At 41.0% G+C, this 16275-nt stretch overlaps 1 long non-coding RNA gene across 2 annotated transcripts in view; it reads right to left on the minus strand.

The window, feature by feature from the left end:
• Nucleotides 1-3981: 3981 nt before the first annotated feature.
• LOC137481757 (uncharacterized) overlaps nucleotides 3982-16275 on the minus strand; it is a 134635-nt gene continuing 122341 nt past the window's right edge. Inside the window, exons 2-4 of one of the 2 annotated variants that reach the window (XR_011003651.1) lie at nucleotides 7599-7682; nucleotides 4751-5168; nucleotides 3992-4111 (exon numbers count right to left, since the gene is read on the minus strand). This is a non-coding gene — a long non-coding RNA (uncharacterized lncRNA). Of the gene's footprint in view, nucleotides 5169-7598; nucleotides 7683-16275 lie in introns of both variants that reach the window. The other variant, XR_011003650.1, reaches the window with a different exon arrangement.

Below are 16275 nucleotides of genomic sequence, written 5' to 3' on the forward strand. Positions count from 1 at the left end.
ATAAATATCATCTGTATCCAGACTCCTCCAGTGTGCATTGTAATTGGCACTGCTGTGAATTATCTGTTACTGATACACACCAACACCCCCTGATTTGTAAGCTCAGGTGCCCCTTTCCTGGCTGCAAAAATAAAAACATAACACCCACGTGTAAACCTAATGGAGTAGGTATCAGAACAAGCTTTTAGGTCTGTGTGCATGCATGACAAGAGTAGCAGAGGTGGAAACCTGCTTGTCACTTATTCAGCTGGATATGAACAACTGGCTTCAAAAGAAACTCAGGAGTGAAAGATTAAAGGGAAGATGACCATGAACTCTCCTTTCCCCAAAGAAGTTCAAAACCTCCTGATTTAGGTTCTTATCGCACTATAAAGAGGGGAAGCAAGGAAGATAAAAATTTAAAAATAAATGATCTTTAAGAAATTATCCTCATCTGAGTGTCCTCCAATATGTCTGGTCCTCTAAGTGTTAAGTGAATTGTAACTAGATCCTAGGGAGACAGTTGCAACCTGGTTATCAGTGGCAGTAAATGGAAGATAATAGCCCCACTAGAGAGTTATGAAATGGCTTGTCTTTGAGCTGCCAAAGTGTTTAGGCTCTCTTTTATTATATTCACAGCAGTAATCCGATATGTCCTGACTTCTGTCATCTGTATGTAATGCTTATCAACTCTCTGCCAGTGATTCACCCCCTTGTCAGGGACAATTATTCCTCAAAGTGCTGAGGTTACGACTGAAGCAATATTATGACTGGAAAGAAAATATGAAAGGTGCAGCGCATCACAGCCACCAATCTTGAGGCTGACGTCAAAGTGGAGGAGAACATTGTTGATAAAAAAAAACAAGGCATAACAGGAGTGTTGCATTGCTGTTTCCATAGCACTCCTGAGCTCTGCTAAGGTCATGCCTACCTCTGATGATGGTGATGGAAGGTTTTCCCATCATTTCATTGGAGCTAGGTTTCCATACTTCCCTGGTTAGGTGTCTCTCTCAATTTCCATTCTATGTCCCCGTTTAAAGCCACTTAAAACTGAAGAAGCAGCGTGTGTTCTGTCCCTCTAAATTTGCAGACAGGAGCTCAGCCTAGGAAATTCATTTTCCTCCAGAGGATCATAAAATGAAAAGCATCATCTAAGGGACAGAGGGCCCAATTTGCAGTTTTCAAGTTGCCTGAAATTATAGTAACACCTGCGGTGAAATTCTGATCCAAGCATGCTCCGACCAACCTTTTCCATCACTCTTTCAGATGCCTCAGGCAAAACTGAAGTAAATTTTGATCCTGAGCTTGTGACTAGGGGAAAACACTGGGGAGGCTCAAGTCAGTGTCCTGGCACCACGAGGGCAGTGCTGGGGAGCACAAGGAAACCTGGGATCAGAAGCTCAAGGCCATTGGGTGAGCAGGTGGCTGTGGCATTTCTTTGTCTCCTCTCATAGCAAGGGGTGACTGTGGCTTGGGAAGCTTAGTCAAGGGCAATGAGGAAAAGCAGCTGGTCAGTGAACATAATAGTGGAGACAGGGAGGCCAAAGAGGGGTGGCAGATGGTCCCAGGGGCCGTCCAGCTGACCAACAGCAGCACCTATGCCCTGCGTGCACATGTGGCACCAACCCAGGATGGGTTCTTAGGTGTCAGCCAGCACATAATTCACTGGACTGAGGGTTTCAGCCTACAGAGTAACAGAAGTGGAGGAAAACAATACCTCTCTGTGGTGTTTTGATAGTCCTTGGGTTCTATAAGTACAGTGCAAACTCTGTATTTCAGTCCATTTTGCAAACAAGGGGTTGAGCAAGGCCATTTCCCTGCTTAGAGGGTCACATGGGTCCAATTGCAAGGTCGGGGAGGCCCCAGTGAGAAGGCAAAACAAGCAGAGTTGGAGCAGGGAAGGAGGGAGGAGGCAGCCAGGGCTGAAAAAAAAAGATGTCCCAAATCAGCTGGCTCAAATCAGAAAGTGGAGCCACTTCTCAGAGTGCAAGCCAGGCCTTTTGCAAGGTCTGGTGCTGCCACTGGTGCTGGGATGTTTGGTGCTTCCTGCCTATGCACCAACAGGAGCCCACAGGGGTCCCAGGGGTCATGAGCAGCAGGGTCAGCTGTGCTTCCATTGGGAGGGAAACAGCCTCCAAAAGCACTGGGGAAAGGGAATGAATCACTGTGCCTTGTCTAATATATTGCAGTAATGTAATATAACAGCAATAACCCCCAGAGTACCATCTGGTGAACTTGTGACTAAGCACAGCTTGTTTTGCTCAAGGCACACAAGCAATGGACAAGTATATATTTTATTCCTTCACTTCACCCTGCCCAAGCACAAGTAGGTAGCAAAACTATTCCTGGGAATTTTAGACCATCTACAAATCAGAGCTGCAAGCAGTTATTTCTCCCCTATGAAACACACAGGCAGCTCTCTCTGCAGGAGGGTGCTCAGCAGCATAAACTCCTGAGTCTCAGTTATGGCCACCAGAGTAGACAGAGGCCTGATCTCAGCTGCTCCCTCCACGTTTCTGACACTGCAAAATTCCCCAGTAAAGTCCTGTGTGTAGGTGGATGTTTCAGGTGATATTTCCCAGGGATGCAGGAGGCCTGACTCACCCATGAAGAATATTGGTGACTAGCTGCTCTGACCTTGGCCAGAGTTAATCCTGCAGGAATGAAAAGGTTCAGATTTCAGCACTCACTGGCAGAAAAGGGAAGAGAGGAGGAGCAGCCCCCTACTAAGATAAAGACATGACCAGTGGCTCTGCCATCAGGTGCAGCATTGCTTGCATTTGGCATTACATTATGAAAATATCTACTCAGAGGGGAAAATGAGATCAAAGAGAACATTTCCACAGTGATGACTTTAGCTCCACTTCACTCTGCTCCCTCTCCTCCTCCCATCCTTCGCGTTTCAAGGCTCCTGCTCTATTCATCCGCTCCGTGCCACCCCAGGTTTATAACACCACATCATCAGCAGCACTAATAACCCGTGATTCTTTCCCCCTATTGTGTTTGTCAGAGTCAGTAATCTGGGCACTACAGCAGCACAGCACTGAAAAGCTACAGTGTGTTCCTATAGCAACCGACTAATCTGCAGGTGGAAGGTGATTGGGCACCTTTTGCACCGGAACAATAATTTGAAAGATCTTTTTCAGTGTGCTGTTCTGCAGCATGAGTTCATTGTACTGCAACCCACCACGAATCGTTATAAGCTGTCAGGAAAATGCACAAATCACAGCGAGGAGAGACGACGCCTTCCAGCAACAAGCCCTTGAAATATTTCACGGCAGGTTAAGAGGCCAAATTGTGTATGGCGAGATGTATTGTACAGGATAAAACAAAGAGCTTGTATAATAAGCCAATGCTGACAGTCTCCAAGGCAGGGAATCCCAGTGAAGTGTAAGGCTGTGCATGAATATGAGTTTTCCTGAGCTGTGGAAGGAAAACAGCCGTAATAAAAGAAAGTGCTGGGCAGAGTTCCCACATTCGACTCTTCCAAAACCAATTACTCCCACCTGGCTATTCCCATTTCTCCTAAAAGATCTCTTGTTACAGAAGAGAATTTAATATTCTCTAATTGAAACCTCTAATTTAAGGCATTTGTTTGCTATCTTCAAAGCCTGAAATCCTGGCCTGGACTTTCACAGGGTGATTAGATATTGTAAAAGTCCCAAATTTTTGGATATCCAAAGTCAAACTAAGAAACCTTCAAGAAATACACAACATGTTTCCCCTGAAAGCCAGGCTTTGTTATATTTCTCAGTTAAGTAGTCTGAGGTAGGGAGTGATCTTCCCTGCCCATGGCAGGGGGCTTGGAACGAGAGATGATCTTTATGCTCACTTCCAAACCATTCTAGGTTTCCCTGATCTTTCCAAGTAAACCAGCCCAATCCATGGAGCAAGTGCAGAGTAGGCAGTGAGAGAACAAACACCTCCATACCAACCTCAAGCAACCTGTCCTTTGCAGTCTAACATCTACTCTTTTTTCTTTTTTTTTTTCTTTTTTTTTGAAAACACTGGACCAGAAATAGTAGATATAGATAGAAACCTCTTTAAAGCTCAGTTGTAAAAGTAGATGCATTTCCCATACAGCCATTGCAGTGGAAAGTGAGAGCATATCATGGAAATGATGTAACAAGCCCTGCCACAGGAAGGAAAAAAAAAGAAAATCTGTTAAAAACTTCAATAGAAGAGAGAAATAGCACAAGTGTTTCTTTACTTCAATTTAATCACATTGAAGAAAAAATGTCTTTATTAAATGCCTGGACTTAATAAAAATGTCAAAAATTCTCATTGCATAGATCAGCTCCTTCAAGATTTGTTGGGGTGATGGAGGAGAAAACTTAAAACTAGAGGGCAAACAGAAGTTTAGTTATTAGGTTATGACTTCTAAGACCGCAGCTTCAAAAGCTTCCCTACATTTACTGGCCAAAGATTCCAACCTGGGATGCTTCTATCTAAAGCAAATTTCCTAAGTATGAGATAATGAAGCCAGTGTCTCATTTACAGCCAAAGAGTTTTATAAAGCAACGTGTCCACTGAGAGCTGAATCAACAAACAAACAGTACAGAACAGATCCTGCTTGTATGACCTGTTTTGCTCATCCCAAAGTAGGATGAATAAAATGGACGAGGCAGGTTCACATACTCAATCCAAACTGACAGAAGAAAAGCTTGGATGGGGTCTAGCATATTGCCCCCAGGATATTATTAGATTATTGAATATTCTACAGCAAATATCAGTGAATTCCTCTTTCTTCCCCCTCCTGCCTTTCACCTACCTTGCAATTCGGGAAATCTTCCCAAAGAAAGATTAACTGAAACAGGCAACTGTCTCAGAAATTTTCTTAATAAACAATTTCCAGAAAAATATTTAAAAACTTTTGACCATCTTTAATTGTGAAATGTATTGATTGTTCTTCTCAAGTAGTTCATGCCTGAAAATGACATATTTTTGTTCCTTTCACAGGACTTGGATAGATAGCATTGTTTTTCTTTCCAAAGCACATCAAAGAGCCCAAATTTTGGCAGGCTTTCTGTTTTCTTTAAAAAAAAAAAAAAAAGAAAGGGGGGAAAAGAAAGAAAAACATCAGCGAAACAAAGCTAAGAATAACTGCTCTTTTCTGAAGAGTTGTGGGCTTCTTCACTTCCAGATTCATGTCATGGTGCTCACTTCAGGGAGCTGCTGAGACACAGAGCCTGGAGGTGGGGAGGAGGAGAGGAATGGAAAGATCAGAGAATTGGCACGGGACACAGAGCCTTTTTCCTCTTGATGTTCAGGCTGAATCTAGACAAAGTCAGTCAGAACCCAGTGTCATCATGACTTTTAAACACTTTCATGGGCCATGCAAGGTCACACTGTGGCCTCTAACACAGGGGACAAGTTTCCACATATCTGCAGCTGCTACTTCATTGACAGCTCTGGTGATAGCTGCTCTCCAGTTTGTTGTATCTCCATTTTGTAAGTGAATAAATTCTAAAAACTGGCTGGATTTTGGTCAAGAATAGCCCTTTCCTTTCAGGACAAGGATGTATGTTCATAACGTACTGAGAGAGCTGAGTACCTCCCCCTTCTGCTCAAATGTTCAGAGGAAGTAGGCTGGTATTGCTGCAGAAAGGTTTTCAATTTTGAGCATGTTTTTGCCCCTGGACCCATTTTTCTTGATTTCCTTTTTCAGCAAGTGATTATGATTTACTTATCACAGACCTGCACTCCTGTGGCAGGATCTGATGTTTGTGCTGTTGGTAAAATATCGTGCACTATTGCCAGATGTTAAATATGAAGGAACAACATCAAAACAATGAGAGAGAAATGCCACCAGCTCTTACTTACTCTGTGAAGCAACTTTTATCTTGATTTACTGTGTAACTGGGCTTATTTACTGGTGTTAAAATCAGATTATTTTAAAGCTTAAAGTTCTCCTGGTGATTGTGGTACAAGTGGCAGAGTTTCCAAAGGCTCCCAAGCAGAGCTGCTTTGCTCTGAATCGAGAATAAGATAGGAGGAAAGGTTAGGAAAAGAAGTGGAGATAGTCTGAGGGGAAGGCCAGCACTGCCTGCTTTATCACCCAAAATGTGGTGTCACACTGAGCTGAAACGTGCAAACCTTCCCCACCATGGCCTGCTCTGGGGTAAAACTACTTTTGACTTTATGGGACTTTTAATGGACTGTTATCATCCAACAGCCCAGATAGAGCGCTGCAGGAGCTGGCAGTGCATGCCATTGCTGTAAAAGGACACAAAATCCCTGGAGTGTGGTGTGGACCTGCAGCCTGGCCCAGTTCACGTCATGCCCACGCTTTGGGGAAGGAGGAGAAAGGCACAAAGACAGGGCAGCTCACACAAAACCCACTGAACTCCTCAGCTTGGAGTGCTAAACAAAAGTGCATCGCTTGGCTAACTTGTAAATGACTGGGGCACAGAAAACGTCCTCTGGATCAAGATGACAGGACTCACTGCTAGAACAAATCACACAGTATGTGAAGTTAGGCTGTGACCTATCGCTTGGTACAATTATCTGACCTCCTAACAAAGCCTGGTGAAGATGGCAGCGATCCTGCATATAAAACAGAGCCTGGTGGAAAGTTGCTATTCTTCAAACCCGCATCTAGACATCTTTCAAGTGATTTCAGAATTTAGGGTGAAAGTGGATCTTAGGCCTTTTTTTAAAAAGCCATTTCAAATCCTCATTCATATCATAAATGCTTTTTTCTCCTTTTTTCTGCAGGCCACTGAAATCTCTGGGGCCATGACATTGTCTGGCACTGAATGCAGCCCCTTTTTATCATTATAAAGAAATAATGAAAGCATATGGTGGAGAGGCACTCATATTTCAGTGTATGGTGCTTTCCTCCTTCTCCATAACCAAGCACTGAAAAATATATACTATGATGAGAACATTGAATATTTCCAATACACTAACAGAAAATTCCTAATAATTCAAAGTCATGCCTGCTGCCTAGCTTCATTGTAAGTTCAAAGTAAAAGAAACCAAACATATCTTCACTTTTGTGCATTAAACATCAGCAAGTGACCTGTATTTTATTACAGTACACAGCTGTTTTATCACATAAGTAAATAAATCACCATTGAACCAACTTTGGGAACGAAAATTTTGAATAATAACACAATTAAGTTTTCCCACAAAGTCCAAATAGCCCACTTGCTCATAGTTGCTACAAGCTGTGATTCCCACGTGAAAGATATCAACTTATTTCCTTTTCCTGTCAATCATCAGTACCAAGTGGGGCCCTGGTATGTCAGGTCATGACCTTTCACTCTGGGCATGAGCCTGAAAGCCACTAGTGAATCAACTAGTTTAATTATTTAGGCTGTTTTTAATAAATATAAAAATGTGGCCTTAAATATTTCACATGCTTGTTCACTTTGGGCTTTCAAGGACCTCTCATCAGGCCCACCAGCCTGAGAGTGTCCTCATATTGGTAGGAAATCAATCAATTAAAAACCGAATCCAGCTTTTAGAATAAGGTTTATTTTGTTGATTTTGAGCTTCCTGGCTTGGGTGGCACTTGCTTGTTGGTTTAGAGGACAGGCTTTTTGTTATCTTTTTTTTTTTTTTTAACCATAAGACTGTTTTTAATCAACACCAGCAGTGGCCTATTTGCCTACCTCCCACAAAATGATCCTTCATACAGATGTCAGCATAGGATTCACAGATTTCCATGTATGGTTTATTTCCCACATCCTCTTCACCTATGGGAAAAAAAAAAACAGACAAAAAAAACAAGCAAGAAGAAATCCAATGTAGCAAAGTCCATGTAAAACAACTCTTTAAAAAATATTTTTGAGTAATGTTGACAGGTTTGCTACTAGGTCCCTTAGCAGTGGACAGTTTAATTCCATTTTAGGTCAAAGTGTGATGACAGCCTTCCTTTGCTAAACTTCCTAACAATTTCTTTCAATTTGTAATTCCAATAATCTAAAAATCTAGGCCTGAACCAAGCTGCTGATTCTGCCCAAGATTCTGCACAAGCAATCTGCAGTAACCACAACCACGTTAGTATAAAACAAGTGATGCTTTCCCTGGATGTCAGGGGCAATGATTTATATTCTACAACCCACTTATGCTTATTGCTCAACAAACTTTCCAGCTGGTAGATACAGGACAGAATTAAACTTGAGAAACTAATTGATGGTGTCTTTTTAAAGAACTTGGACTGTCAGAGTTAACTTTGCTTCTGAACATTCCTGAAATGTACAGAACTTTCCCAGCCTCTCTCAGATTTATTTTGTTCTTCTTCCCCTTGGTGCTCTAGGACTTCTCAAGAAAGTGAGTGTGAAGGGCTGTCTCTATTTATAGATGATAAATCCAATTCTTATCTTTCTCCCTCCTCTCCCTCCTGCCATGGTCCTGCATCAAAGAAAGGTCTTGGGGAAAAGGAAGAGAGATGCTCTCAGTCTGAATTTTCTAATCCCTCTCATGGGCTGCTGGGTCTGCAGGAAACACCAGCATGCCAAAATTTGCTTTTCTTTCAAGCAGGAGTATTAATCTAAATGATGAACTATATCTCAAAAATGAAATTGCTGCAGTGTAGAGATCATCAAAGGTACTTTAATTGAATTATGCTTTGTTTGGGACAGTAGAAAACATTTAATCTTGATCCTGTTTGAATACTTCATTTTGCCTTAATGGTTTCAAGGTGTGCACAATAGTACGTTAGAAGTCACAATATAATCAAACAAAAGTCAGCTGAAACATTCTATCTTTATTGAAGTGTCCTTGCCTGATAATGCTGCTTCTCAGCAATTTCAGCAAAATTGCTGTACTACAGAGAAATCTTTCCAATTCATCTAAGTCTGCACTCGCTGATGAAAAGCTGCCTCCTGAGAAGTTCTCAATCCTCCTCCCTCAAGATGCACCAGCAGGAGCATGTGTTCATAGCATGAGAGCAACCCCCCAACCTCCTGGAGGAGGGGAGATCAAAACCAGAGCATGGATCCGAGGATCCACCACTTTGGGATGAGATCCAGGAAGGCTCCGGGAAGCAGTGGCGGTTCTGGGGGGCTCCGGGAGCGCACGGAGTGCCAGGAACACGCTGTGGGCTGCGCTGCCCTGGCTCAGCTGTTCAAAGTGACCTCTTCTGCACCAGGGCCTGTGACATTGCAGTCAACCCATTAATGTCCAAGGAAGCCATGGACCAAGTCAGACAGTTTAGATAAGTCAGCGGTGAACACAGAACCCCATTATCATTTCTGTGAGGCCAATCTGAGCAGCTGATTCATCTTGGGCAGTTTACTCTGGACCAGAGGTCTCCACCACATCCACTTGAAGTTTTAAATCAGATGGAGGGTGAAGAACTCTGCACTCAGACACTGTGTTAGGAGGTGCCATACAAAAGGACAGACAGGCAGAGAGGCATGTATTCAAGGCCCTTATTTCCCATCATATTTTACTAGCTCTATTCTGACATGATTACTGATTTCAGTGGAATAAATGCAAGCAATGAAGTAGAGTTAGGAAACTGTATAGCCATTATTCCCTTACAACACACATTTCCCTGGTAAACATGACCTGGCTTTGCATGCATCTGATGGGTTTAGTCACAGAAAAGCTGCATTTACCATACATTTCATTACCATGTATTTACAGCCCAGTTTTAGAAAATGATGGGAGTTTCGTGATCCATATTTATTTTTTTCTTCCTTCTCTGGTGGGGGTTCACACCTTTTCTTACCTGAGCCTAAAGGCAGAAGAATTCTTCCAGATCTTCAGCAATCTCTGGCAGATCACACCTTTGCATACTACCAAAATATTAACTGGACAGGAAACTTATGTGAGTACTGAAACCAGCCTGGAAGATGCCAGAAACAGCTGCACCTTACAGTTCTCTGACTCTCTTTCAATATGACTATGCAAGGAAATGGCCATTAGAAAATAGGAATGATGTGATTACATTACTCCTTTTCACTTGGACTGTTATTGCATCTAGTAGGCTATTGCTTTTTAGACTTCATGTGTGTATTCAGCAATTCCATAAATAAGATTTTCATTATCAACACTGAAATCCCCAACAGTTTTCAGCTCCTAATGAGGTCTTTACTGTTCTCAGGCAACACTTGGAAAAGCCTTTTATATGATAAAATGAAGATGTGAGAGAGCCTGAGCAAGGTGTATGTGTTGCCAAAGGCATTACTTTCAAACAGTCCTCAGTTTCTTCACTCAAACAGGTGGTGATCAGGTTCTAGTAAAAAAAACCAGACTTGAAATTATTTCAGTCATCCAGCCACCGGGGAAAAAAAAAAAGAAAGAAAAGACAAAAAAAGCATCATTACTATAATCTTCTTTGCAGTCTCCAGAAAGCTCAACGTAACATGTTTAGAAGAAATTTGCAAGTATTTTGATGATAAATTATGGCTTCCTGTAGGATGTTTCTAATAGTCACCCCCTCTTCTCTCCAGTTTAAAAACGCTAATGCTTAGGAAGCATGGAAAAAAATAAGATCTTTGAAATGACATAACGAATTGATGTATACAAAAAATGGTTCCCAACACTCCTGTACACAAATGCAAGTATTGGTGGAGATAAAGAGCTCCCAAAGTGCTGAGAAAAGTAGATATAAGACAGGCTCAAGCCAAACTGCAGTATCTGAACAGATTATTTGAGAGGGGAAGGCAAGTGTGGTTCAGATTTTATAGCTGCCTCTTTGCCACACAGTGACAACATGCTGGGTTCATACACCAACAGCGAAACATGGGACCAAATTCGGCAGTGGAAACAAGTCTGTACTTGAGGAAGGCAAAATATTTCCAATTTAAGCTGAATTTGCATGCTTAAAAGCCTAATGAACATTGTAAAGGTCACAAGAAATACAGGAACCTCAAGTGACACTATTTTGTAGAAAGGTCAGACATTCTCCTTCAATTAAAATTAAGATGTATTTATATCTCTCATACTTTGCATTAAAAAACAGGGGCTTGGATCCAGGAGCTGAGAAACTACCAAGATTCCTTCTGTATCTGATTTATTTTGAGATGCCAAAATAACCTTGTGGAGTGGGAAGGTGAAGGGGATAAGCAGCTTGTGAAAGGCAAAGCAGTCTCATGGCTTTTACCAGAGCCTGAATGTATGGAGGGCCCAGACCCAAAAAAGTGTTTGTGCTCATGGAGACTTAAAATAACCACACAGGGCAGCCAGATCCCGGCATTAATGCTGTTTTTGAATGTCTAAAGTCACAGTGAATTTTATGGCTAACTGCCATGATGCTCTTTGAAGATTTAAGGAGCGTTGCATTTCGTTTGAGATAACATGCTTTTGCAGTTGAATGGCAAGTTCCATAAATTCCTCTGGGATAAAATCTGAAGTAAACATCACTAAGTTTTTTCATGGGTTTCTTGCAATTTGTTTTGGAGCTTTTGTGTTGAACAGGACTGGAAAATGGCTGGCAATGTTTTATTTCACTTATTATACACAGATTTTGAGCATGCAAGTCTAAGCAAGAAATGTTTGGAGAGCACGACTGTGCTGCATTTTTTTTCTGGAATAAGTGGCAGTTTTAATTAAAACAATTATACAAGTCTTTGTTTTCTTCAACTTGTTTGATTTAGTTGGTTTCTTTAGCAACAAACAAAGCTTTCATGGCTTCTTCACATTTGCACAGAATATTAATGTTGCTGCCTTTGATTTCAGAGTCTTGTAGGCTTCAGCAGTCTCTCAGCACTTCAGTCTCTAACGTGGCTGAGGTTTTGTGAGCAGCAGAGATGGGGACGTGGATATCCCTGCACATGAGTCAGGATAATCCCAAATACAGGCTGGGAAGAGGATGGATGGGGAGCAGCTCTGAGGAAAAGAGCTTGAATCTGCTGGAGTCAGTCCAGAGGAGAACACGGACATGCTCCAGGGCCAGAGCCCCTCTGCTCTGGAGCTAGGCTGGGAGAGCTGGGGGTGCTCACGTGGAGAGAAGAAGGCTCTAGAGACATCTTAGAGCCCCTTCTAGGGCCTACAGGGGCTTCAGGAGAGCTGGAAAGGGACTGGGAACAAGGGACGGAGGGACAGGACAAGAGGGAATAGCTTCCTATTATTCTATGATTCTAGGAGATGCTCAGTAACCCAGTGGGGCAAAATAGACATAAAAAAGGTGATCTAATATTGCAAAAAGCTACTTTTGTCTGAGAATTCCAAAGTTTGCAATGTCAATAACCTTCAAAACCTTCTGATCCACTCTATAGCTGGCTCAAAGTGAGGGGAAACAAGAAGATTAGAGTGGTGTTGTTTCTTTTTTTCTGTAAAGCTTCTAATTTTCTTCCTTATTTTATTTTTAAACATTTTTCGATCAGCTCTACTACAGCACATCATGTTTTCCATCGACACATGTATGCCTATGTTTAAAGTATCAATTCATTTATCTTCAGAAATGTTGACACAAAAGATAAGAATCAGTATAAAAAGAACTGTTTTAATTTTGGTGCTTTTCAAAAGGAAAGGGAGCTTAAAAACGCATTTCCCTCTGAAAATGTGGGTTCAGATTTTGGCTCACACCCAAAATAAAAGTAACAGCGGTATTTAGTTTCTCATCACTAATTCTGCATGGTTTATCTCAACAGAAAAAGTAAAATAAATGTCTGGGCATTGTGGCTGTGCCCCAGAGGTGACATTTGGGGTGGAGTGGGCAGGACGGGATGGGCAGTGCTGGAAGTGTCTGAGTTTGACCAGCATGGAGGGTTCAAATTCATCATGTGCCATAGAAGGGAGCTAACATAAATCTCTTGCTGCCTTACCTTAAAATCCATCATTTAAAAGATCTCTTTAGTTTATACCTGTTCCCATTTTAAACATACATAGGTAAATGTCTATTTTTATTTTATTTTAGCTGCCTATCCAGAAATCAGTATATTTTCCTTTCTTGAAGGTGCAATTTAATAAAAGCCAAACCATTCCTTTCTGAAGCTCCTCCCAGATGAGTATATCTAGGTCAGGTTTCAGGCTGGCATAAATATTTTATGCTTGAGAACTAAAGGTCTGCAGAAATTGGGGTTCCTATTGGAACACCTGACGTAGCCTCGGCCATAGCAGCACATGAGGGTGCTTGTATTAATAAAAAACCCCTTAATCTCATTTGGCTCTACCTCACTGGCAGCTTGAAGCACTTGAATCAAACAGTACAGCTGTGAATTGTGACACTGGCTGGATGGAAGCCCAGAAAACTTTTCCCAGAGAAAACCCTTCAGGGAGGAAAAAAAAAAAAAAAGGAAAAAAAAAAAAAAAAAGAAAGAGAATAAGAAGGAGGAGGGGAAAAAAGCTTTGACAACTGAACTACAATAGAAGCCAAATACAAAACCTCACCATCAAACCTTGCCTCCTTCCAACCTGAGTCTGAAACAAACCAGGAAACCAAAAGACAGATTGGATTCTTCTTAAAAAGGTTATTTTTTAAGGTAGAAGGGCCAGCCTGGGCAGCCCTGAGCAATGCCCCTGGTATGTATTTTCTGCACAGCAGCAAATAAATAAAACTCAAGGCAAAGGATAGGAAAGCTGAATTATACCACTCCTTCAAAATCCATTTAAAAGAAAAGGCAGCTTTGATTTTTGTGAGGAAGAAGAAAAATATCCAGCTGAGGATATTAAAAGAGGGTTGGAAGCACAAGTGCCATAAAGCAGACCTAGCACAAGTGTTCTTGCAATATTTATATTCTTATTTTTGCTTGAATCCTGATGTTGAAACCTTCCCCTAAAGCAGATAACTGAGCAATATGGAAAAACAAAACAACAAAACCATGGAAAGCACATCTGAATGGAAGGAAATGTTCTTTTTCAGAAGGCAGCAGCCATACTCTGGAGTCATAAGGTCAAGAGGTGAATTTCTACTGAAGGAAAACATTAGAGCTGGATATTTCTCATCTGTCAGTCCCATTAAATGCCATCTTTTAAGGACTCAGGACTGTGCATTGCGCCTTTCTTCAAGTTAGCAGGATAATAAAGATTCTGTTGCCTTTTGCAGATGTTTAAAGACATGATGCGAAAGACAAATTCTCCAGCTAAAACCCTCAAGAAATGTCACTTCTGTGTCTTACTGAAGGAGCTCCAGCACATTCGCTGCATAAACATCTGCCGGAAACATTTGAAAAAGGAGGCTGTTTAAATAATGGCTTTTGTAGGCTCGGTTGGGATTTTTTTTCCTTTTTTAAAGAAAAGAAAATGAATTTGTGGAAAAGTTCCCTCTTCCAAAGCAACTTTCCTTTGCAAACATGCTTCAGCTAGGATGATCGGAGGGAGCAGCTGTAAAATGAAGAAGAAATGTTGAAAATATTCCTTCAAAACATTCTGTATCAATCACACCTCAGAGACGGTCATAAATCAGTGCTTTCTTTGACTTCAGAAAGTTGTAGCTCTTCATTGTTATGCTAACTTGTTTGTGACAATTATAGCAAGGCTCTCTTTACATAATAATTGGATTTTTCTATTAAATTTAGCAGACAAGGAGAAAAATATGGCAAAATAGCAAACATTCTGTCAAAAGTAGTACATTTGTGGCATAAATTGAGAAAAGGAAAAAGAATTAAAATAAAATGAGTTTATAATCTTCTTACTGTAATTTGGCTCCTCATTGTACGTGACTAACACAAGTTTACCTACACTTCTCCATCTTTAAATGTTTGCCAGAGTGCTGGGCTCTGCAGTAATTGTGCCTGGGTACCTAAATGGATTAAGATTTTGGATGGTTTTAGCTTATTTTATGCTTATTAGAAAAAAGAAATCTGCACTTCTGGATGCAATACTTCTATTTCTAAGTGACAGAAATCAGAGATAGTTGGAAACCCTTCTAAGGAAGTCTACCTGTTGCCAAATAAAAGGGTGTTTCTTCCAACAAGGACTATATATCCATTTTATGAATTGGGAGGGGGCTGGGGGTGGTGTTTGATGCAGTCCATTAAAAGCTTCATTAAACCTTGCAGGTTTCACATGAAAAAAAAAAATCTGAGGATTTTGGGAATGATGCTGTAGGTGTGCAAATGCCATTGGATGATTAATATTGTCATTCTAACATATAATGATGTTGGGAGAGCTTTCACAAGGAATTTTATTATATAGAATATGGTTTTAAGATTAACATCTGATGTGAGACTGCTTCTTCTGGACAGAGATGGAGAATGATGAATCTTCAGCAATTTATCTGAGAGGCAGGCCAGAACTCCCATCTCCTTAACTAGGGAAGGGGAAAGGCAGGGGAAAGGCTGCCAGGCACTGTGGGGAAACAGGGGAAGTAAAAAACAATCTGTTGCAGTATTAGCAAGTAGACTGGTGCAGCATATTTTACACTCAGGTCAAAATCAGGAGAACAAACCAGTTATTGTCTGGCTAGAGATGTGTCTGATGGCATGGCTCAAGCAAGTGATGAGGGAAGAAAAAGTCTTCCACTTTTGCAGGGCTCAGAAGACCTTTTCCATCACTAGTGCCCATCCCTCAGCATTATCTTCATCTGTGCATTTACCCACAGTATGCATAAAATTTACTTTCAGAAAGGCCTTGATAATTTCTTGGCTTTGGCAAGGTACTCAGAGGTAAATGGAACTATTTTGGCAGAGGCATCTTGGAAGGAAAAGAGTTCCAAGAGGCCACAAAATAATTTTTCTCCCCTGGTTCTGGCTTCTCCTGGTGCTTCTCACGGATGGCACCACTGCTTAAATCTATATTTCTTGTGCTATGCAGAAAAGGTCCCCCAGTGTTAACCAACATATTCTTTCCTTTCTTCCTAAAAACCAAGAGAGGTGAAGACCTGATTTCCTTCTTGTTTAACACCCCTGACTGTCTCATAAAGCTCGCTGAGTAAAATTGCTTTCCAGACTTAAATGCAGTAGATGCAGAAAACCAGTAATATTTTCCAATTGTTTCTTATCTGTTGGTGATTTCTTTCACAAGTCACTAACAATTGTCTTTCTTGATGATTAGTTGCTATTGTATATCAGCTTGATTTTTGTATTCATATGCTTTCACAAAAAAGGTTGAAAGTTCAGTTTTTCCCAGTTTTCCCATCATGTAATAAAACATCTTCCGTGTGATCTTAGCTCCCAAAATCCCTCGTGACTTTGACTTCAGACAACCTTGTAAAATTTGAAGTTCACTGGCTTTGTGAAGAAATGAATCTCTTTATTTGTGTGTCCCTTACAGACACATCAAGAAGACTGTGTGATGTAACATCCTCATGGTATAAATCAGGCTGATTTCATCTGAATGAAAATTATAAATACCTCATTGAACACTTCCTTTAATTAATCCATTTGCTTTTCTAGGGTATGTGTATTTATGTTCAGTAATATTAAAATAAAATTAACTTTTTAGAAGCTTTTAGAA

Source organism: Anomalospiza imberbis, chromosome 13 (assembly GCF_031753505.1).
Source record: "Anomalospiza imberbis isolate Cuckoo-Finch-1a 21T00152 chromosome 13, ASM3175350v1, whole genome shotgun sequence".
Taxonomy (NCBI): domain Eukaryota; kingdom Metazoa; phylum Chordata; class Aves; order Passeriformes; family Viduidae; genus Anomalospiza; species Anomalospiza imberbis.